Source organism: Salmo salar, chromosome 24 (genome assembly GCF_965601325.2).
Source record: "Salmo salar chromosome 24, fSalSal1, whole genome shotgun sequence".
Lineage (NCBI taxonomy): Eukaryota > Metazoa > Chordata > Actinopteri > Salmoniformes > Salmonidae > Salmo > Salmo salar.
In genome coordinates, this window is record NC_138314.1 from 10176423 (window position 1) to 10202071 (window position 25649).

The 25649-nt window shown below is 44.8% G+C and overlaps 1 protein-coding gene across 4 annotated transcripts in view; it reads right to left on the reverse strand.

The window, feature by feature from the left end:
- tncb (tenascin Cb) overlaps window positions 1-25649 on the reverse strand; it is a 115524-nt gene that overhangs the window by 46853 nt on the left and 43022 nt on the right. For 3 of the 4 annotated variants that reach the window (XM_045707106.2, XM_045707105.2, XM_014171018.3), the window contains exon 1: window positions 2695-3086. The exons of the other annotated variant lie outside the window; for it this stretch is intronic. The gene's annotated coding sequence lies outside the window, so the exon portion shown is untranslated. Of the gene's footprint in view, window positions 1-2694; window positions 3087-25649 lie in introns of those variants that run through there. 4 annotated transcript variants of the gene reach the window in all.

Genomic DNA, 25649 nt, shown 5'->3' on the forward strand with positions numbered 1-25649 from the left:
CAGCGGCTGGGATATACAAGTTGATATGCACAACTTCCTTATCAGAAATACAAACACACATTTATCAACCTGGAATAGTCTAAATGAACCGCAGCAGGTCATTATCTAGCAATTACTTAACATCATTAAATTCAATCAATGAGACATATGCAGAAATTTAATTATGTCATACAGTCAGTGAGAGCAATGACTGTGCAAAGAGACACAGAGCGAGAGAGAGTGAGAGGGGAGGGGGGGGGGGAGCTTTCTACATGTCTCTGTGTGTGGAGTAAAGGTGGTTTAGAGTTTTTTTTCTCCCTCTGGTTGGATATTTAACTTGCTGGTAGAAATGAGGTAAAACGGATTTAAGTTTGCTTGCTTTAAAGAGAGGGAGAGAGAGAGATGGAAGAGAGACAGGGAGAGAGGGAGCGAGAGAAAGAGAAATAGAGATCGAGGCAGTGGGGGGGGGGGGGGGACTTTAAAATAGAGATTGCAGTTGTTTTGTCCAGCAAAAAAATCCCCATTTGGTCCTGAGACTCATCCAAACTCGACTAATTTGCTATCCTTCCCTCTCCTTATGAGCATGCTCAGACCAACCTCTTCAGGTCATTATGAATACCACAATCACCACCAGAGGAGCTAAGTGGGTGTACATGTAAAAACAGTCAACTTCTCCAAGTGCCTTGATTATCAAGCGTGGGGCATTAGAGGATACAGCTGTCCAAACAAAGGACATTTCCCCACTCATCTCTGGCACTGGGTGTCACTGTCAATGGGTCCTCCCTCTGCACATAGCAATAGCGTCATAAAACGTTCCCACCCCAAGCCTGAGAAACCACCGAAGGCAAGCAGTCGGCACTAGAACACAACCAATCTGACACCGGCTGTACACATGTCAAGTATATGAGAAAGTGGTTGACAGAGGAAAACCTACATTCCAGTGTCACATGTCTTAGCTCACGGCGATAGAATGAAACCCACACAAATAAACCAAGATAACTCATGTCAAAAATAATCCCACAAGCATTGGAATCGTGTGTGGAAAAAGTTCAATATTGGTCAATTAGGAACTGAATATCATTGTGTTGCAAGGGTTGAGCCTGCTTCAACCGTTATTTAGCCAACAATGTTTAAAAGACTAGATGAGGTGTAAGTATTACATTGTATCTCCCCCTAATGTCGCAATTACCATCCAACAGACACAACCCTGGTATCCTGGGGGTCTCCTCCTTCACTGCACCCCACATCTCCCTACATATACACACACAGCGCCCCAAAATACACAGAGCACACCACACAAATATCTCCACACACAGCGTACACACACACACGCACGCACACACACACACAAACACAACTCCATACCCATCCTCTCCTCCACTCTCAGTCATCACAGTCACAGGGGTGTAATCTCTTTGTGGGACGTTATCGACAAACCCCCCAATAAGCTCCTTACATCCCTAATTTCTCTCTCTGAGCGTGCTGATATATGACATCTGTGAGGAGTGAGGACCACGTGCACACACACACACACACTGAACAGCGTGAACAGTACATTGCTATAGGCTAGAGGGAGGGAGGGAGTCGGCGGAGCTGCCAGCTAGTACTGCGTACCCAGCGTACAGTGGGAGAACCTGGAGAGAGGAGAAAGAGTAGATAGAGTAGAGAGAGCAGAGAGAGTAGAGAGAGCAGAAAGAGCAGAGAGAGCAGAGAGAGCAGAGAGAGCAGAGAGAGTAGAGAGAGCAGAGAGAGCAGAGAGAGTAGAGAGAGTAGAGAGAGCAGAGAGAGCAGAGAGAGTAGAGAGAGTAGAGAGAGCAGAGAGAGCAGAGAGAGTAGAGAGAACAGGGCGAGAGTAGAGAGAGCAACTCTAATGCACAGCATCTGTCTGTCTTCCGGGCTACAGAACCCCGCTGTCTGCTGGCACACATTTAGTAGATTTACAGAGGGCTGGACAGACTCAGATCTGGCAGGCTGCAGCAGGCAGCACCCACGGAAACAACCATACCCCTATCTGTACTCCTAACACAACCCGAGCCGACCGCAACTGAACACAACACCTTCGCAGAATTATTCAGTAGTTAGCTGATGTCTTGGATCCCTCAATTTACAATTTTCCCTCTATTCAGGTAAGAGCTAACCTCATCCTCAGGCTCTAAAGAGAGAGTGCGGATGGTGGAGGAGATTAGGTAAGAGCTAAATAGTAGAAGCATGTCAACAATGTGGTGAACAACATCCTTCATAAACTGTAATGGGCACTTTTGAACATGTACAGTCAATTTACTGTCGGTAATGATGGAACAAAACCGAGCCGGTCTCAGAAGTGTCTGCTTGTTAAATAATAATGAAGCGAAACAATAAAAGATCCCACTTCGATTGATGAAATCTATCTAATTATAATCCACAGTTTACTATTTCAAAATATGTTGCTATGACAATAAACAGCCATTTCTCTGATGTATCTATAGAATATATATTGATATCTACATATTTTGCAATAAATACGTCATTTCCTGTGAAGATTTAGAAACCAAAATCATTAAATTGATTGTATTTTCCTATTTGATACTTCTCTAATATTAATACAAATCCACAGTCACAGTCACACCAACAATAGTCTTAAATGATCTGATTACACAAAATCTAGACATCAGCATTCATTCTATTTCGAACAGAGCATCAAATTGTTGCAGACAGGTAAAGACAGGAGCAGCTTACCTTCTACTGAATTCACAGAATCTCTCCACTGGAGCTAAATCAATGTAGTAGAGTTGGGCTCAAATAAAACAAATGTTCTTGTGGGTCTGTGTCTTTGCCTTCTAAAGCAATGACAGTTATGTCATTTTCCTCTCTTTCTCTCAGTCACTCTATTCCTGCCACCTAGAGAGCCAGCCTGCTGATGCTGTAGCCAGTGAGAGGGGAGAGAGAGAGAGAGAGAGCAGCCAGGAGATCTAGGGACTGAGTGAAAGAGAGACGGAGGGAGAATTCCCTTTCTCTTAAACAGTAGACTCTGCGGTCAGACCCCACTCCTACCTAGCGCTCTTAAATACCCCCCCACCCCTCTTACTGGAAGCTGAGGAGTTGAAACGGGATGCCTCAAGGCTGGCTCCTGCTCGCTCACAGTACAGAGAGGGAGAGAGAGAAAGGGACGGAGTAGACGAAGTAGACGAGGGGGGGGGGGGGGGCATATTAGCCACAAAGTAAAGCAGCCAATGGGAAAAAATGAGTGAATGCAGGGCCACATTAATATACTATTTTAGACTTGAATATAAAAAAAGAAAAGCAGCTAGTGACTGCCTCTGCTTTATGATGATGATAATAATGGTGGTGGTAATGGTAATGATGGTAATGATGATTATGATGATGCCAATCAGATCTTTGTCCTCTTATCCCTTCTCATCGACTACCTTCCCCAAGTATACCAGGAGACTGAAACCTCATACATGACATCATACAGAACAGAGCGAGCCTGCTCTCCCTACAGCGCTCCACCAACCACACAGCCCTTGATTAGTGTGTGTTTAGATACAGCCTGCGTCCCAAATGCCACCCTATTACCTTTATAGTGCACTACTTTTGACCAGGACCCACAGGGACCTCCATCCCTTTGGTCTACACCCAGGTCTGGGGTGAATGTAACACTTCCTTCCTTAGGATCCACTACAAGTACGCCAGTAGAGCAAAACCCAGTGGATGCTGGTAGCAATTACCAGCCGTGAGCTGTGCTGCATTGAGCATTTAGTGTAAACAGACAGCCCCACTTCAAATAAACACAGGAACAACCAACGAGGACGAGGCAGGACCCAGCCAGAGCCAAAGCCATACTGCTCCCAGGCAGTGTCCCCTAATTCCCAGGGACTTCAAAAGGGGGATGTACATCAAATATATTTCATAAGAGCCAGAGGATCCAGCATGGGGAATGGCATGACCCGGCCTGCAGACTAATCGGGGGACACAAAGGCGATGGTGCTGATGATGGTCGTGCTGCATTGGGGGGGGGGGGCTTACCTTGACAAACGTTTTTATCAACCCCCATTAGCGTTCTTCTCCTCAATATATCATGTAATAGAGCTGCTGTGACAGAAAAACCTTGTCAAAATGTGACATATTCTAATGGTGCCCGTCTCTCTGGATGTTCTCTGTATAAAACAATCTGAAAATGGAAACACTTTCCATGTCTTCCTTCCTCGCTATGGCTGAATAACACAGGTCGTGTCCCAAACGGCACCTCATTACCTTTATAGTGCACTACTTTTGAGCAGGGCCCATGTGTCTCTGTTCAAAATAAGTGCACTATATAGGGAATAGGGTGCCGTTTGGGATGCATAAACAGTGATAAGTATGCCTGGTGTGTGAGGCAAGGGACGTAGCGGTGTGTGGTGAGGGGAGACAGAGAGAGAGGCTTTCTCAGCAGGGGACATGATCCCCTCTGTGTTATTGAGAGCCAGTGGCCAGTCAGATAGAAAATATCCCCCTAATCCCATACAAAACTCAATGGCACATACTGTATGTAGCTTGGCCGTTGGGTAATAAAGTATATTCCATGACTCGAGTGGCCTGATTAATTTTGCTTTGGCTCCCCTGAGGGTAAAAGGGAAAGAGGATCTAGTCTATAGATTTCTAGTTGTGTTAACAATCAGTGCTTAGGTTATAATCAACGCCGTCATTCACTATAGGATGAAAAGAGGCTGTGGAGCCATGTCTAAGTATAGCACCTGTTTTAAATGAGTATGTCTGTACACGCAGAGAGACCCTACGTTCCTGTGGAACACGTACTGCGACTCTCCATCTGTTCCTCTTCTCACCTTCCTGTCGCACTCTCCACTTCTCTCTCTCTCTATTTCACCGCAGCGCAGTCAGGGAGGAGAGGGAGGATTCACAGGGAATTGCAGTGGGAGCTTGACTACTCCCTGTTTGTCATGCTTCTACTCCTACCTCTGTCTACAGACTTTTCACAAAATGCATGGAGCAGAGTGTGATTTCCCTGCTGACGTGTGTGTGTGAGAGCGTATCCTTCCCTGTCATCCATTCCCGTAGCTATCCGGAACCAGACTCTTGCTCGAGGGAGACACATTTTTTTTTTCATTAAGTGCAGAAGGATGTTCTGATTTAGATTGGCATTTAAATGTACTGTACTGTACATGTCTGATGTTTATCACTGCTACATTCATTCTCGACACCTGCTACGTTAATTCTCCAAACCTGCTACGTTAATTCTCCTAACCTGCCTGGTTAATTCTCCTAACCTGCTACGTTAATTCTCCAAACCTGCTACGTTAATTCTCCTAACCTGCCTGGTTAATTCTCCTAACCTGCTACGTTAATTCTCCTAACCTGCTACGATAATTCTCCCAACCTGATACGTTAATTCTCCGAACCTGCTGTGCTAATTCTCCGAACCTGCCATGTTAATTCTCCAAACCTGCTACTTTAATTCTCCGAACCGGCTACGTTAATTCTCCGAACTTGCTACGTTAATTCTCCTAACCTGCTACGTTAATTCTCCTAACCTGCTATGTTAATTCTCCTAACCTGCCTCAAAAGTCAAATCTGACATTCATTTGACAAAAGCTGGATCCCTTTTAGCCATGACCACAGCATGAAAACGGCCAGCTAGTACATCTCTCTCCAGATCGACATTGAATAACTTGCTAGTACACAAGCCAGCCAAAGGAATTGTTTCCCATTTCTAAGCAGCAAATTAGAATGAAATCAATACAGCGCTCTAGTCACTAATTTGTGGTGGAGCAGCTAGCTAGCCTTCAGTCCAATGTTAGCAGACAGAAAACATAATCTGGCGAGACTGAGAAAAAAACTAAGGCAAGGGTTGCCTGGAGCATATTTAATAAGGTCTTCTTGCCACTGTATAATTGGTGGCACTCGACTTGAAGGCGAGGAAAAGGACTCGGCGGGAAGTGAGACACTTTCTGTCAATGACAGTGAGACCTAATTATAAGATGGAGCCCCTGCAGCAATTCTGTGTGTCAAGGCAGGGAGGTACTGTAGTGGAGGCAGGCAGGCAGCAATACGGCACTGATGGGGCAGACACACCACCCACTGAAGGTGCAGATGACCTGGAAAAACCTGTTTACCTCATTAAAATTGAATTCCCAGGTAATAATGGGGCCTGGTCACTTTGCCTCCCTCCCTATGTCTGTCCTTCATCTATTATGCACTAGCCGCTAGCTGGCATGGTGTGGGTTAAATCCTCAGGGAAGGTCAACTTGGACAGTAGCAAGAGTAGCAAGGAGCGGAGGAGTCCTGTAGATCCTCCAGTCTACAGGAACCCATGCCGCTTAATGCAGTAGTGAGACAATAACACAGCATTGGGAAGCAAGGGATGTGTTAGTGGATCTGTAAGTGGAGAGTGCTCAGCTTGGGTGAAGTGAGTGTGCCATTAAAAATCAGACATCAGCAAAATAAGCCTGTGGCTGCAGTAAGTTAAACAAGGGCGAAACAGCCTATTAAAAGGAATCCATAATTCATAACCCAGGGAGGGAAGAGACATGGCTCCAGGATAGGCTCAAGCAGAGCCACACAGTGAGCTAGAGGACAGAGGATCCTTTCTTCCTCTTTCATTGTTCTATGGTTCTTCAATCTCTATAAACGATGAACATTTGGCAAACCAAATAATGCAGAAATGACGGAAATATGCAAATGGCACAATTAGACCATACTTATTCGTGAGCATTGGGATGATCAACACACAAGGAAGGTACATGTTCAAACAGAGAGCCCCTGTCAACGTCGATATTGAGTATCGTCTCATCTACACTGTTGGAAGCCTGGAAGTCTGATGCTGTGGACCACACAAGCGCACACACACTTAGTTGTGATCAGCCTTATAAAACCAGCCTTATAAAACGCCTGTACATTTCCCAACACAATGACAGGACCTTGTGAGTTTACAGCCACCTTTTGTGTTGCCACAGTTGGCACTGTGTCTACAGTAGGGGTGTGCCAACCTGATCATAGGCTACTCGTATTGGATTGGATAACACGGAAGTGTTTTAATATGCCTAAACAGGCTAGATGTTGGCAAAATACCGCACATTTTTAAACCAAAAAAGCTGCAGAGGGATGTGTGTGTGTGTGTGTGTGTGTGTGTGTGTGTGTGTGTGTGTGTGTGTGTGTGTGTGTGTGTGTGTGTGTGTGTGTGACTGTGTCAGGGCCGGCGTTATGGGTGGGCCTAAGGGGGCCCTACCGTACCTCCTTGCCCATCCAAATAAAATATTGAAATATTTCTAATTTATTTGACCGAGATGAGCGCCTAAAGAAAGACGCATCAATCTCAGATAAAGCATCCGAGTGAGCCAGACAGCGCTCCGTAGTATGTGTAGATCATGTATCTGATACTCTGTGGACTAAAAGAGTATGGCATGACATACTATTTCTGGCCAGACAGGATCAGATACATACATGTGCTACATAGAGTACCAGTCAAAAGTTGGGACACTCCTACTCATTCAAGGGTTTTTCTTTATTTGGACTATTTTCTACATTGTAGAATAATAGTGAAGTCATCAAAACTATGAAATAACACATATGGAATCACGAGGTAACCACAAAAGTGTACCTCATGAAGCTGGTTGAGAGATTGCCAAGAGTGTGCAAAGCTGTCATTAAGGCAAAGGGTAGCTACTTTGAAGAATCTCAAATATAAAATATATTTTGATTTGTTTAACCCTTTTGGGGTTCCTACATGATTCCATATGTGTTATTTCATAGTTTTGATTTCTTTACTATTATTCTACAATGTAGAAAATAGTCAAAATTAAGAAAAACCCTTGAATGAGTAGGTGTGTCCAAACCTTTGACTGGTACTGTATAGTAAGACAGATGGGCGCTGTTTGGCTCGCTTGGATGCTTTCTCCAGTGATAGTTTCAGCAGAGAGCGAGCAAGATAAGCATCGATAAGAAACAATACTGTGCTGCCGTATTCATTGACCTGGCCAAGGCTTTCGACTCTGTCAATCACCGCATTCTTATCGGCAGACTCAATAGCCTTGGTTTCTCAAATGACTGCCTCGCCTGGTTCACCAACTACTTCTCAGATAGAGTTCAGTGTTGTCTGGACCTCTGGCAGACTCTATGGGGGTGCCACAGGGTTCAATTCTTGGGCCGACTCTTTTCTCTGTATATATCAATGATGTCGCTCTTGCTGCTGGTGATGCTCTGATCCACCTCTACACAGATGACACCATTTTGTATACATTTGGCCATCCTTTGGACATTGAGTTAATTAACAAATCTCCAAACGAGCTTCAACGCCATACAACTCTCCTTCCGTGGCCTCCAACTGCTCTTAAATGCTAGCAAAACTAAATGCATGCTCATCAACCGATTGCTGCCCGCACCCGCCCGCCCGACTAGCATCACTACTCTGGACGGTTCTGACTTAGAATATGTGGACAACTACAACTCTAAACTCTCCTTCCAGACTCACATTAAGCATCTCCAATCCAAAATGAAATCTAGATTCGGCTTCCTATTTCACAACAAAGCCTCCTTCACTCATGCTGCCAAACATACCCTCGTAAAACGGACGATCCTATCGATCCTTGACTTCGGCGATGTCATTTACAAAATAGCCTCCAACACTCTACTGAGCAAATTGGATGTAGTCTATCACAGTGCCATCCGTTTTGTCACCAAAGCCCCATATACTACCCACCACTGCGACCTGTATGCTCTCATTGGGTGGCCCTCGCTACATATTCGTTGCCCGACCCACTGGCTCCAGGTCATCTATAAGCCTTTGCCAGGTAAAGCCTCACCTTATCTTAGCTCACTGGTCAACATAGCAATACCCACCCGTTGCACGTGCTCTAGCAGGTATATTTCACTGGTCATCCCCAAAGTCAACACTCCCTTTCGCCGCCTTTCCTTCCAGCTCTCTACTGCAATGACTGGAACGAATTGCAAAAATCACTGAAGCTGGAGTCTTATATCTCCCTCTTTAACTTTAAGCATCAGCTGTCAGAGCAGCTTACCGATCACTGTACCTGTACACAGCCAATCTGTAAATAGCACACCCAACTACCTCATCCCCATATTGTTATTTATCTTCTTGCTCTTTTGCACCCCAGTATCTCTACTTGCACATCATCATCTACATCATCTTATTTCGCCTCTATGGCCTATTTATTGCCTTACCTCCCTACTTTTCTGCATTTGTACACACTGTACATATATTTTTCTATTGTGTTATTGACTGTACGTTTGTTTATGTGTAACTCTGTGTTGTTGTTTTTGTCGCCCTGCTTTGCTTTATCTTGGCCAGGTCACAGTTGTAAATGAGAACTTGTTCTTAATTGGCCTACCTGGTCAAACAAAGGTGAAATAAAAAAATGAAATAAAAAACTTGAAGACTCATTATACCATAGACTTACTGGTAAAATGCTCATGAGGGGGTACTTCAGTTCGTGGTACACTAACCGAAAATGGTTGGGAACCACTGGTCTAAATGATCCGACCAAAACGTGCAAGGTGAAGTCATCGGGCGGAGGAAGCAAAGCAAGTGGATGGTGAAATACAGCTTCACTCTATCCAATCAGAGCAGCAGGATCAATGTACAGCCCGCCCTTCTCTTTACAGACAGGGAAACTAGCCAGTTGAGTTATTTAGACCACGTAGCACCTCACACTTGATAGAAAGATGCGCGCTGGCACCCCAAGAAATATTTTTTGCACAATCACTGATGGTGGCAAAAAATACTCTGTCATAATCCAATGAGGACAATTGCCCATATCCATTACAATATATAAAAAATCCAACTACTCCGCAAACCCCTGGCCTACAGTAGGTTTGCAAAATTCCATGAACTTTCAATAAATTATCTGGTTTTACAGAAATCCTGGTTGCAGGGAATCTTCCAACCGGGTTATCGGGAAATTCCAGGAAATTTATTGAAAGTTCCCTGCATTTTGCAACCTTAGTCTACAGTGGCTGACTGACCTCTACTTTTCATTACACAACTGCTGATAAACATCTCAGGGCTCATGATACTTTCATGACTGGCTGACATGCATGACGCTCATATATACACTATATATACAAAAGTATGTGGACACCACTTCAAATGAGTGGATTCTGCTATTTCAGCCACAGCCATTGTTGACAGGTGTATACAATCGAGCACACAGCCATGTAATCTCCATATGCGTTATATGGAGTGATGAATCACGCTTCACCCTCTGGCAGTCCGACGGACGAATCTGGGTTTGGCGGATGCCAGGAGAATGCTACCTGCCCGAATAATGGTCTGGGGTTGTTTTTCATGGTTCGGACTAGGCCCTTTAGTTCCAGTGAAGGGAAAGCTAACGCTACAGCATACAATGACATTCTAGACGATTTTGTGCTTCCAACTTTGTGGCAACAGTTTTGGGGAAGGCCCGTTCCTGTTTCAGCATGACAATGCCCCCGTGCACAAAGCGAGGTTCATACAGAAATGTCCACGTACTTTTGGTCATGTAGTGTATAATGCATGAAATCAACAAAAACTGCTAAATTTTCATTTAATGTCAGTGTAATTTTCTCCCCATTTGCTATGGACAGAGTTGGGGAGTGACGGATTACATGTAATCCATTACAAAAAAAAACCCGGTAACTGTACCCCGTTACGTTACCAGCAAAAATATTGTAATCAGATTACCGATACTTTTGAAAAACTAGATGATTACTTTTAAATTCAGAAAGGATGTTTGCGAAAAAAAATCTTTGACACTTCTGTTTTCTCAATGACATTCAAATCAGCATTGAAAAAGGCACAAGTTTAACTTGTTCCACCTGAGCGTGTCTGACCACCATTATGACACACCAAATGTGTTTGATTGATCCCGGAAAAGAGCAGGAATCAGCTTTTGTGGGCTACAATCCAAGCTATGTCTTCCAATGGTGCGACTGCTGTCGGCACCCAAAGATTATCCAACTTGAATAAGTGCTTGGAGGTAAGGATGACAGTAGTGGTGTAATCTACGGTGATATGGATATCGCTTATTATTGATATCTACATAGCGCAATGATGTGAATGACACTGCTGCTCACTCATTGCTGCTCACCCTTATGGATTGTGGTTGTTGTGGATGGCTGTTCACAAATCTAAATGTGTATTTGAACCCAATAATGGTTGAATTCAAGAAGTTTAAGCTGCCTATCAATCATTGTTTTTGAAAACAATGGACAGCCAGTGAAAAATGCGCTCTTGCAGCAGCTGCATAGTGCGGATCCAAGCCTATGGGATAAAAGTGGGGCTTTTATTGCTCAATCTAATTCATACTGATAAAAAAAAATCAATAGTGTCACAGGCGTCGTAAAGGACAGACCAAGGTGCAGCGGGTATAGTGCTCATCTTTATTTTTTTTATGAGATAACACATAACAAAAATGACAGCCAAACAGTTCCGTAAGGTACACTAACTAAACGGAAGACAACCACCCACAAAACCCAAAGGAAAACAGGCTGCCTAAGTATGGCTTCCAATCAGAGACAACAAAAAACACCTGCCTCTGATTGGAAACCATACTCGGCCAAACATGGAAAAAATGAAACATAGAAATAGAAAACTAGAACAAAAATCCCCTAGAACAAAAAAAACCAAAACACACAAACACTCCTGACCATACTACAATGACAAAAGACCCCTTTACTGGTCAGGATGTGACAGTAACCCCCCCCCCCCCCAAAGGTGTAGACCCCGACTGCACCTCAAAAACCCCACAAAACAACCCCAAACCTAAAGGGAGGGAAGGGAGGGTGGCCACCGTCAATGACGGTTCCTGTGCTACACCCCCCCTTCCCAATCCTCTCCCTCCGGAGGTGGCTCTGGCTCTGGGCGTAGCTCCCGTTCAGAAGACTCTGGGCTGAGGAGCGTCGCTGGAGGCTCCGGGCTGAGGAGCGTTGCTGGAGGCCCCTGACTGGGGAGCGTCGCTGGAAGCCTCCTGCGTGGAGCTGGGACCGGTCTCCCCGGACTGGGGAGACTTACAGGAGACTGGGTGCGTAGAGCAGGCACGGGCCACACTGGGCCGTGGAGGCGCACCGGCGGTCTGGAACTCAGGGCTGGCACACCCCGTCCTAGCTGAGTGGTCACTGTAGCCCGGCACAGGCGGAGCGCTGGCACAGGGCGATCTGGGCTGTGCTGGAGAGTGAGGGCTGCCGTGCGTAGATCAGGCGCAGGGTAAGCTGGACTGAGGAGACGCACTGGTGGCCAGATGCGCTGCGCTGGTGCATTTCTCCCTGGCTGCCGGCCAACTCTCGCCCGGCAACGCTGCGGAGCCCTTACTGACCACACCTGACTGTGCGTGCGTATGGGCGACACCGTGTGCATTTCTGCATAGCTCGGTGCTCTCCTCGTCACCCACTCCCCAAGGTAAGCACGGGGAGTTGGCTCAGGACTCCACCCTGACTCTGCCCAACTCCCTGTGTGCCCCCCCCCCAATTTGGGGGGGGCTGCCTCTCGCACTTGCCTTTGGGCCTATACAGCGCCTCATAATAGCGCCGCACTGCCTTCGCTGCCTTCAGTTCCGCCTTCGGTCGCTGGTACTCCCCAGCCTGCCTCCAGGGTCCTTTCCCGTCTAAGATCTCCTCCCACGTCCATGATTCCAAATACTTCTCCTCCTTCTGCTGCTTGGTCCTTCTTTGGTGGGTGGTTCTGTCACAGGCGTCGTAAAGGACAGACCAAGGTGCAGCGGGTATAGTGCTCATCTTCTTTATTTTTTTAATGAGATATCACTTTTAACAAAAATAACAAAAACGACAGCCAAACAGTTCCGTAAGGTACACTAACTAAATGGAAGACAACCACCCACAAAACCCAAAGGAAAACAGGCTGCCTAAGTATGGCTTCCAATCAGAGACAACAAAAAAACACCTGCCTCTGATTGGAAACCATACTCGGCCAAACATGGAAAAAATGAAGCATAGAAATAGAAAACTAGAACCAAAAACCACCAAAACACACAAAACAAACACCCCCTGCCACGCCCTGACCATGTGACAAATAGGCTCAACTTGTACACTTCTGATAGACTTAACAGGGCAATCTATAGTTGCTACATCCATTTTTGGACTTATAAATGATATATATATACATACAGTGAGCACCATAATTCATTGGACAGTGACCATTGTTTTGTTATTTTGGTTCTGTACTCTAGCACTTTGAGTTTGAAAGGATACAATGACAATGAGGGTGAAGTGCAGACTGTCAGCTTTAATCTGAGGGTATTTTCATACATATCGGATGAACCGTTTAGAAATTATAGAAGCTTTTGTACATAGTCCCCCATCAAAAAACATTGGACAGTTTAACATAATGTAGAATAAAGTAATCATTGTTAATATTTGGTCGCATATCCTTTGCATGCAATGACTGCTTGAAGTCTGCAATCCATCAACATCACCAGACACTGGGTATCTTCCCTGGTGATATTCTGCCAGGCCTGTACTGCAGCCATCTTCAGTTCCTGCTTGTTTCGGGGACTTATTGCCTTCAGTCTCCTCTTCAGCATGTAAAATGCATGTTCAATTGGATTCAGATCCGGTGATTGACTCGGCCAGACAAGGGTTTTCCACTTTTTGGCCATCAAAAACCCCTTCGTTGCTCTAGCAGTATGTTTAGGGTCATTGTCTTGTTGCATGATGAAGTGCCGTCCAATGAGTTTGGAGGCATTTGGTTTTATCTGAGCAGATAAAATATTTCTGTAGACTTCAGAATTCATTGTTCTACTTCTGTCTGCAGTCACATCATCGATGAAGACAAGTGAGCCTGTTCCACTGGCAGCCATACAGGCCCAAGCCATAACACCCCCTCCACCATGTTTCACAGATGAGGTGGTATGCTTTGGATCATGGGCGTGTCTTTTTTTCTCTCCACACTTTCCTCTTTCCATCACTCTGGTACATGTTAATCTTTGTCTCATCTGTCCACAATACTTTTTTCCAGAACTCTTGGGGCTCTTTTAGGTGCTTTTTAGCAAACTGTAATCTTGCCTTTCTGTTCTTCAGGCTTATCAGTGGTTTGCATCTTGTAGTGTACCCTCTGGAGTCCTGCTGGTGTAGTCTTCTACGTATGGTAGACTTTGACACATCTACACCTGCATCCAGGAGAGTGTTTTTGATCTGTTGGGCTGTTGTCAGGGGGGTTTCTTCACCATAGAGAGTATTCTCCAGTCATCCACTACAGTGGTCTTCCTCAGTCTACCGGGTCTTTTGACATTGAGTTCACCGGTTGTTTTTTTCTTGTTAATGATGAACCAAACTGTTGACTGGGCATGCCCAGGGTTTTTGCAATGTTCCTGATTGATTGATTTTCATTTCTGAGCCTTATGACGGCCAGCTTCATTTGCATCGACACTGCTATCTTCCTCATGTTGTCACACCCCAACAACAACCTCCAAAGGCATTAGCAAAGTCTAGAATCAATACTATTCATCAACAGCTCTCCAGCATTCACTAACGACACAAATGAATAGACCTGCCTAACGACACACATCTGTGAAGCCAATTGAACAAATACTTGTAGTACCTAAAAATGGGGGGACCATGTACAAAAGGTGCTGTCATTTCTAAACGGATCATCCGATATGTATGAAAATACCCTCAAATTAAAGCTGACATTCTGCACTTCACCCTCATTGTCATTGTATCCTTTCAAACTCAAAGTGCTAGAGTACAGAACCAAAATAACAAAACAATGGTCACTGTCCAATGAATTATGGTGCTCATTGTATATATATGTAAACATTGTACATGTTAACAAACACTGTATAGCCTCATAACATTAAAACAATAATTTTGATGTCATGGATGGTCAGTCCTTGCATCTATAGCTCTGTCTATTAATCTGAGAGTGGTTAAATTTCTCTAGGCCAATCCCTCAGCTTTTTACTAAAACAGAGTCGGGGCAACCATTTTGTTATTGTTTCATCTGTGAATTTTCCCTTTAAACAGCTGCATATTATCAAGATATCAAAGTATCACCAACAAAAAGGTAAAAAGTAGGCCTATAGCAAATGCAGCATATGGCATTCAATTGTCACATGTAAATAGCACTTTTCAGTAGTGCTCAAAGCATGCCATTCCATGAGCGCAGCATTTATTTTCAACTTGAATCAATGAGCCCAATCAGTCCTCCATTACAACAAAATCATAAACAACAGAGTAGGGCTGGCTAATAAGTCATGTGACGGTAATGCTTGTACAAACTCGAACCCAGGCACAGAGCAACACAGCAAGCAGAGGTAGGGGTAAATCAAGAACCTTTACTTAGGGTCTAACAAACTAACAAAACATGATGGGGTGACAACTTCCTTGATTCCAAGTGCAGAGGCAGATCCCTAGTAGACAACCAGACCATCTAGCCTGGACGCAGGAGGGGCCTCGAACAGCAATGACGGTTGGCCTGTCGTTGAACCCGAGCTGAGGACCTCAGGAGCGCTGACCGAGCCCTCTTCCAGGTCCGGTGGCAATGAGAGATGAGACGTTGAGCAGATGGAACCGCCACTTCAATCTCCTGATCTGGAAACAAAGGAGGCTGGTAACCGTACAAAACCTGGAATGGTGACAGGCCGGTGGAGGAACACTGGAGAGTGTTGTGTGCGTACTCTACCCAGGGAAGATGCTGACTCCAAGTGGCGGGTTGGCGGACACACAGCACCGTAAGGCAGTCTCCAGATCCTGGTTCACCCGTGCCGTTTGACCATTGGACTGAGGGTGATAGCCCAAGGACAAACTGGCTGATGACCCCAGAAGAGTACAGAATGCCCTCCAGAGTCTGGAGGCAAACTGGGGGCCCCAGTCGGAGATGATGTCCAGAGGAAGTCCGTGAAGGCGGAAAACATGCTGAATGACTAGCTGAGCAGTCTCACGGGCAGATGGAAGCTTAGGCAGCAGGATGAAATGTGCCGCCTTGGAAAGATGGTCCACAATGACCAGGAAGACAGTGTGGCCCTCTGAGGATGGAAGACACGGGATGAAATCTATAGAGAGATGCGACCAGGGTCGAGAAGATGTTGGCAGCGGATGAAGAAGCCCCAGAGGCTGCTGACGAGGAGTATTGTTCCGGGCGCATGTCGGACAAGCAGCTACAAAGGTCCAAGTGGCCGCCTCCGCCGAGGGCCACCAAAACCTCCTCCTCAGAAACTCTAGCGTTCACTGCCCTCCCAGTTGAGAGGTGAGATGCGACGAGTGAGCCCACTAAAGTACCTTGGACCGTGCCCCAAGAGGAACAAAAAGTCTGTTAGATGGGCAGCCGTCAGGAACTGCCTCCCTACCTTGCGCCTCCCTCACTACAGTCTCTGTACCCCAGGACACCGGCGCAAGGATGAGCGACCTGGGGATGATGGATCCAAGAGGTCGATCCTCACTGGAGCTGGGGAACTGGCGAGAAAGGGCATCCGGCTTCACATTCTTAGACCCCGGACGGTAAGTTGACGTGAATCTGAACTGAGTGAAGAGCCCAACAAGCTTGTCGGGGACTGAGGCGTTTAGCCTCCTGGATGTAGGCCAGGTTCTTGTGGTCAGTCCAAACCATAAAGGGATGTTCCGAACCCTCCAACCAGTGCCGCCACTCCAAAGCCAGTTTGACCGCAAGAAGCTCCCGGTTGCCGACATCATAGTTCCTCTTCACTGGAGTGAGACGCCTGGAGAAGAAGGCACAGGGATGAAGCTTTTGGTCTTTAGACAAGCGCTGAGACAGAACCGCACCCACGCCAACGTCAGAGGCATCCACCTCTGCCATAAAGGGAAGAGAAGGATCCATATGGGCTAGAATGGGTGCAGAAGAAAAACCGACGTTTCAGGTCCTGGAACGCCTTCTCAGCAGCAGAGGTCCAGCTTACATGCCCAGCCGAGCCCTTGGTGAGCGCTGTCAATGGTGCAGCCACAGAACTAAAGTCTCTCACAAATCTCCGGTAGAAATGAGCAAAACCCCAAAAACCTGGGCTTGCTTGACTGTGCTGGGCCGCAGCCAGTTGACCACCACTTCTACCTTTTGGGAGCCCATCCGTACACAGCCCTGAGACACGATGTACCCCAGGAAAGAGATCTGAGGAACGTGAAACTCACACTTTTTGACCTTCACGAACAAGTAGTGAAAGAGGAGTCTTTGAAGAACCTGGCAAACATGTTGGATATTTTCAACCATGGACCTGGAGAAGATGAGGATGTCATTCAGGTACACAAATATGAACTGGTGAAGGAAGTCGCGCAGTACATCATTAACCAGGGCCTGGAAATGTCTGGGGCATTTGGAAGTCCAAATGGCATGACACGGTACTCATAATGTCCATTTTGGGTGTAAATCCATTTTAGAGAAAACCGTAGCTCCCCGGAGTCTCTCAAAGGCTGACGACATAAGAAGAAGAGAGTAACGGTTCTTGATGGTAATGTTATTTAAACCCCGGTAATCGATATAGGAACGTAATCCCCCATCCCTCTTTCCAACAAAGAAAAAACCCACTCCTGCAGGTGAAGTGGACGGCCGAATTAAACCAGGTGCCTGCGCCTCCTTAATATAACTGTTCATTGCTGCCGTCTCTGGACCTGAGAGAATACAGCACTCCTCTTGGAGGAGTGGTGCCGGGCAGGAGGTCGATGGCACAATCGTAGGACCTGTGAGGAGGCAGTTCGCTGACCCTTTGTTTGCTGAAGACCTGACCCAGATCCCAGTAATCCTGAGGTATGCGGGAAAGATCTGGCTTGCCATCCCCAGCTGGGGGAACAGGAGAATCGGAAGCCTCCAGACGAGTAGGGCCGAGAAAGGTGTGGAGAGTGTTGCTGGCAGGTGAACTGGCATGAAGGATTCCATCCCAGAACTCTTCCCGAAGGCCAGTCAATTTGAGGATTATGGGTAGAAAGTCACGGATGTCCAAGAACCAGGGGAATGTAACTGGATAAACTCCACATGATAATCCAGAACTTGTAGCTGAATAGGCATGGTGAGTTGCTTCACCTTCCCAGACCCTAGGGGTTGACCATTCAGAGCAGTGACCGACAACGGACTGTCCAGCTTAGTGAGGGGCAGCCCCTGTTGGCGAGCTAATGTGTAATCCAGAAAACAGCCAGTAGCCCCAGAGTCCATGAAAGCAGGAATGTCCAACTGCCCATTGTCCTGCCGTAGGTTGGCCGGAAGCAAGGTGCGTACCGTGTCGGCAGCTGGAGACTGTATCTGACTTGCCAGTATTCTCCAGTCTACTGACGAGTCATCCCATTTCCTGTCAGCTCGGGACAGGAGGCATGGAAATGTCCAGACTGTCCACAGTAAAGACAACATTGCTCATTAATCCTGCGTCTTCTCTTCAGAGCGGAAAGTCTGGTGCATCCCAATTGCATCGGCTCCTCTGAAGGATATGAAGGAGAACCAGAGCCAAATTGAGAACTCTGACGGGGTACAGGGCAAGCAGATGCAGCATAAGGCAGTGGAACAAACTAAGAATCGACTCCCTTAGCGGAGCCAGAAATACTGGAACCAACTCGGAACCCCTCCTTCCTCTCACGAAGCCGATTGTCAATCCGGATGGCCAGAACGATAAGCTCCTCCAGAGTGTCAGGGTTGTCCCGGGAAGCCATATCATCCTTGAAAACCTCGCTGAGTCCGTTCAGAAAGACTGAGTGAAGTGCCTCTGTATTCCAATTGCTCTCAGCGGCGAGCGTCCGAAAGTCAAGGGCGTAATCAGCTACGCTCCGGCTTCTCTGCTGAAGCGCAATGAGTCTTTGAGCAGTGTTCCTGCCACTAATGATCAAAAACCCCCTTCATCTCCTGGGTGAAGCTTTGCCAATTAAAAACAAATGTCTGATTGCTGCTCCCATATGGCCATGGCCCATCCTGAGAGCAATGAGATTATGTATGCCACTCTGGAACGCTCTGTGGGGAACGTTGATGCCTGCAACTCGAAGGCCAGTGAGCATTGGAGCAGGAACCCACGACACCCCCCAGGAGGCCCCTTATAGCGCTCCAGTGCCGGGAGATGAGGCTCATGAAGGGAAGGAGACGCTGAGCTGGTAGGGAGTGGATGATTAGAAACAGTCACAGGTGCAGCAGCCGTTGCTCCCGTCTGTCCTATCTGCAGAGCAGACACAGGAGTTCTTAAATCCTCCGACAATGTCTGCAGCCGCGCCTCATGGTGACCAATCACTGTTCCATGGTGGGTGTGAGCCGACCGTAAATGGTGGAGTTCGAAATGTTCCTCGGATGACAGAGAGATCTCTGCTGGGTCCATTGTTGGCTTTGGTCTACTGTAACGGTAATGCTTGTATGAACTCGAACCCAGGCACAGAGCAACACAGCAAGCAGAGGTAGGGGTAAATCCAGAACTTTTACTTAGAGTCTTAAAAGAAACAAGGCAACAGCACAAGAGCACACTAACAAAACATGAGACCAAAGCAACAATACAGGCCAACTGAGGCAACCAGGCGAACAGAGAAGGTAATTAAACACAGGTAAAACCAATAAGAAATAATCAGGGTAACCTGTAAACTAGAAATCAAGGTAAGGGTGCCCTCCAGGGGTAACCTAAGGAAACACCTCTCAAATAAAGCAGAACCTGTGACAAAGTCCTTAGTTTTGGGGTCATGCTCAGGTAAAACAATTTGGCTAATCTATATTTCCATATTTCCAAGTCCTATTCTTGACGATCAAGGGATACAACATTTATTGGAATGACTGGAATTCTGATAGGCTTTGGTTTTTAACGTAAAGATATAATTGAATTGTATTATTATATGTACTGTAAATTCCGGACTATAAGCCGCAACTTTTTTCCCACGCATTGAACATCGCGGCTTAAACAATGACGCGGCTAATATATGGATTTTTCCCGCTTTCCAATTTTTTTTCACAAAAAAACACATTCTGTGACGTGCTCAGTTTTTTGCCGGCATGAAGCTTTCATTAGACCAATGAAATTGCCGAACGGGTTAAGGTCAAACTACTTTTTTGTTTACTGTTTAGATTAAATCGAGTGCTCTCAAACTTCCCATCATTCTGATTACGGTTGTCATTTTGTCACCCTCATCATGGCAAAGACACGGAGAAATGCATATGATGCAGCTTTCAAGTTGAAGGCGATTGATCTGGCTGTTGGAAAAGGAAATAGAGCTGCTGCACGGGAGCTTGGTCTTAATGAGTCAATGATAAGACGTTGGAAACAGCAGCGTGAGGAATTGACTCAGTGCAAAAAGACAACTAAAGCTTACTGCTAATTTTAAATTTTTTGTTACAAGCTGTGTTTCGTGAAAGCCTATTTATTTTTGTTACAAGCCGTGTTTCGTTAAAGCCTGTGTAAAGTTCATGTGTTTCAATGTAGCGGTAGGCACCTGCGGCTTATAGACATGTGCGGCTTATTTATGTTCAAAATAATATATATTTTTTTAATTCAGTGGGTGCGGCTTATATTCAGGTGCGCTTAATAGTCCGGAAATTACGGTAGTAGAAAATGATGAGTTAGAAGAAGCCTACATACCCAACCCATAAAGTAAAATGTAACATCCATGTATGGACAGCAATGTAAACTTTAACATAGATTTATCCTGTAATAGAAGTCATTCAATTGGTATCATACATTTTTGTCTCCTTGTAATGCCTCTTAAGGGGAAAGTAATCTAAAAGTAACAGAATGTAATCAGATTACGTTACTGAGTTTGGGTAATCCAGAAGTTACATTACTGATTACAATTTTGGACAGGTAACTAGTAACAGTGACAGATTACATTTAGAAAGTAACCTACCCAACCCTGGCTATGGATATGTTTACAATAAATGTTGGTAGGTTGTATTACTAAATAATTTCCCTGTCCATCCCTTGTATAAAGAGAAGAAAATTAAGACCAGTTTAACACAATCTGACGTAAGGCCTACATTTCATTTTCCAGTTCAGGGTGATTGAAAGGTAGAGCCTGTTAAAACATTAACAGCTGAATATGCCTCTAGATATATTTATCTCTCTCAGCTCTGTATGTTTTTCTATTGGCTCAGATATGGCTCATTTTAAACATCAGGGACTGAGTGCCAACACATCTCCCTATAAACAAACAAAACATGTAGAGACAAGTAAACCATTTCCTCCTGACTGGCTACCGACAAAGGGCTCAACAGTGAATAGAAGGGTCTATGGAGCACAGATAGGGCTACTGAATGAGAACTTTATTGGGGGACTCTAAACGGTCTGATTACTCTCCACTAATGGAGCCAATGAAACGTATTTAACCTGCACCCAGGGAAACTATGAACCAACCCTGACCCCTAACTGCTGACATTTCAAAGGGCAATGTTTAAATTGGACTATGGACTAAAGTAGTGCATTATATAGGGACTAGGGTGCGGTTTGGGCCGTAACCAGAGTGAGTAGAGTGTGTAGAATGTGGCAATGTGAGCCACGTCAAAGCTGGGCAGTTGGGACCTCCTGGGTAAAATGTGACAAGTGTGACCCCTGAGACCTGATCTCTGTCCAACCTCATCCCAGAGACGACAGTCTGACAGCCAGGGAAATACCACAGTCAGACTGTGTCCCAAATGTCATTTTATTCCCTGTATAGTTTTGTACTTTTGAGCAGGGCAACATCCACACAGACACCCTGGGACACAGGACAGCTCAGGCTAATAACAAGCAAGCTCAACCCTCATACAGAAAACTTCAGTTCATTTAATTCAATGAAAGACAGTACATCGGAACGACAATACATCCTTTTTAAGTTCCGCTGCCTCTCTTTTTCTCTTAATTGCTGGGATGACAAAAAAACGAATGTACAGTATGTACAGATTACCTCTAGTGCATCCTATGCCATAGACAACTCATCATCTCAGTGTTTAAATTGTGAACATCTGATAAAAAACTGGAGCACCACCAGAGAACATTATTTAGTGTAGAGGTGCTGAGTAACAGTGAATAAACTGGAAGCTATAAAAATAGAGTCGCACACTATATCTATATATATATATATATATATATATATATATATATATATATATATATATATATATATATATAAATAAACTGGAAGTTATTTATTGGGTAAAACACCAACGTTTCGGAATCACTGTTCCTTCTTGGTGTTTTACCCAATAAATTACCAGGAGTTTATATACAGTTGAAGTCGGAGTTTACATACACCTTAGCCAAATACATTTTAACTCAGTTTGTCACAATTCCTGACATTTAATCCTAGTAAGAATACCCTGTCTTTGGTCAGTTAGGATCACCACTTTATTTTAAGAATGTGAAATGTCAGAATAACAGCAGAGAGAATGATTTATTTCAGCTTGTATTTCTTTCATCACATTCCCAGTAGGTCAGAAGTTTAAATACACTCAATTAGTATTTGGTAGCATTGCCTTTAAACTGTTTAACTTGGGTCAAATGTTTCGGGTAGCCTTCCACAAGCTTCCCACAATAAGTTGTGTGAATTTTGTCCCATTCCCCCTGACAGAGCTGGTGTAACTGAGTCAGGTTTTTTGGCCTCCTTGCTCGCACACACTTTTTCAGTTCTGCCAACAAATTTTCTATAGGACTGAGGTCAGGACTTTGTGATGGTCTTTCCAATACCATGACTTTGTTGTCCTTAAGCCATTTTGCCACAACTTTGGAAGTATGCTTGGGGTCATTGTCCATTTGGAAGACCCATTTGCGACCAAGCTTTAAATTCCTGGCTGATGTCTTGAGATGTTGCTTCAATATATCCACATAATTTTCCATCCTCATGATGCCATCTATTTTGTGAAGTGCACCAGTCCCTCATGCAGCAAAGCACCCCCACAACATGATGCTGCCACCCCCGTGCTTCGCGGTTGGGATGGTGTTCTTCGGCTTGCAAGCCTCCCCCTTTTCCTTCCAAACATAACGATGGTCATTATGGCAAAACAATTCTATTTTTGTTTCATCAGACCAGAGGACATTTCTCCAAAAAGTACGATCTTTGTCCCCACGTGCAGTTGCAAACCATAATCTGTTTTTTTTATGGTGGTTTTGGAGCAGTGGCTTCTTCCTTGCTGAGTGGTATTTCAGGTTATGTCGATATAGGACTTGTTTTACTGTGGATATAAATTATTTTGTACCTGTTTCCTCCAGCATCTTCACAAGGTCCTTTGCTGTTGTTCTGGGATTGATTTGCACTTTTCGCACCAAAGTACGTTCTTCTCTAGGAGATAGAACGTGTCTCCTTCCTGAGCGATATGACGGCTGCGTGGTCCCATGGTGTTTATACTTGCATACTATTGTTTGCATAGATGAACGTGGTACCTTCAGGCATTTGGGATGAACCAGACTTGTGGAGGTGTACAATTGTTTTTCTGAGGTCTTGGCTGATTTCTTTTGATTTTCCCATGATGTCAAGCAAAGAGGCACTGAGTTTGAAGGTAGGCCTTGAAATATATCCACAGGTACACCTCCAATTGACCCAAATGATGTCAGTTAGCCTATCAGAAGCTTCTAAAGCCATGACATAATTTTCTGGAATTTTCCAAGCTGTTTAAAGACACAGTCAACTTAGCGTATGTAAACTTCTGACCCACTGGAATTGTGATACAGTGAATTATATGTGAAATAATCTGTCTGTAAACAATTGTTGGAAAAATGACTTGTGTCATGCACAGAGTAGATGTCCTAACCGACTTGGCAAAACTATAGTTTGTTCACAAGAAATTTGTGGAGTATTTGAAAAATGAGTTTTAATGACTCCAACCTAAGTGTATGTAAACTTCCGACTTCAACTGTGTATATATATATATATATATATATATATATATATATATATATACACACACACAGTGGGGGGAAAAAAGTATTTGATCCCCTGCTGATTTTGTATGTTTGCCCACTTACAAAGAAATGATCAGTCTATAATTTTAATGGTAGGTTTATATGAACAGTGAGAGACAGAATAACAACAAAAAAATCCAGAAAAACGCATGTCAAAAATGTTATAAATTGATTTGCATTTTAATGAGGGAAATAAGTATTTGACCCCTCTGCAAAACATGACTTAGTACTTGGTGGCAAAACCCTTGTTGGCAATCACAGAGGTCAGACGTTTCTTGTAGTTGGCCACCAGGTTTGCACACATCTCAGGAGGGATTTTGTCACACTCATCTTTGCAGATCTTCTCCAAGTCATTAAGGTTTCGAGGCTGACGTTTGGCAACTCGAATCTTCAGCTCCCTCCTCAGATTTTCTATGGGATTAAGGTCTGGAGACTGGCTAGGCCACTCCAGGACCTTAATGTGCTTCTTCTTGAGCCACTCCTTTGTTGCCTTGGCCGTGTGTTTTGGGTCATTGTCATGCTGGAATACCCATCCACGACCCATTTTCAATGCCCTGGCTGAGGGAAGGATGTTCTCACCCAAGATTTGACAGTGCATGGCCCCGTCAAATGATGCGGTGAAGTTGTCCTGTCCCTTAAGCAGAAACACACCCCCAAAGCATAATGTTTCCACCTCCATGTTTGATGGTGGAGATGGTGTTCTTGGGGTCATAGGCAGCATTCCTCCTCCTCCAAACACGGCGAGTTGAGTTGATGCCAAAGAGCTCCATTTTGGTCTCATCTGACCACAACACTTTCACCAGTTGTCCTCTGAATCATTCAGATGTTCATTGCCAAACTTCAGACGGGCATGTATATGTATTCTTCAGCAGGGGGACCTTGTGGGAGCTGCAGGATTTCAGTCCTTCACGGCGTAGTGTTACCAATTGTTTTCTTGCTGACTATGGTCCCAGCTGCCTTGAGATCATTGACAAGATCCTCCCGTGTAGTTCTGGGCTGATTCCTCACCGTTCTCATGATCATTGCAACTCCATGAGGTGATATCTTGCATGGAGCCCCAGGCCGAGGGATATTGACAGTTATTTTGTGTTTCTTCCATTTGCGAATAATCGCACCAACTGTTGTCACCTTCTCACCATGCTGCTTGGCGATGGTCTTGTAGCCCATTCCAGCCTTGTGTAGGTCTACAATCTTGTCCCTGACATCCTTGGAGAGCTCTTTGGTCTTGGCCAAGGTGGAGAGTTTGGAATCTGATTGATTGCTTCTGTGGACAGGTGTCTTTTATACAGGTAACAAGCTGCGGTTAGGAGCACTCCCTTTAAGAGTGTGCTCCTAATCTCAGCTTGTTACCTGTATAAAAGACACCTGGGAGCCAGAAATCTTTCTGATTGAGAGGGGGTCAAATACTTATTTCCCTCATTAAAATGCAAATCAATTTTTAACATTTTTGACATGCGTTTTTCTCGATATTTTTGTTGTTATTCTGTCTCTCACTGTTCAAATAAACCTAACATTAAAATGATAGACTGATCATTTCTTTGTCAGTGGGCAAACATACAAAATCAGCAGGGGATCAAATACTTTTTTCCCCCACTGTATATAGATATATATTGAGTGTGCGACTCACTTTATTTTTATAGCTTACAATTATGAACATCTTAACATGTAACAAGAGTATCAATATTTTTCCATTTCATTTTGAACCCACAATGTTCCAATTACTACATTAAACACTAGTGTGGAACATTAGTTTGTGGAATCTGTATTCTCGAGTATATCATCAGCTCATGACACATAAACGGTTAGTTAGTGGAATATGCAACTTTCTAAATACCTACTGAGACCTTCCCCATATCTGCTCCAGTTTTAAGCTCTACAGAAAGAGAGAAGCCTGTGGAAGCACAATGCAGTTCACACTGTGTG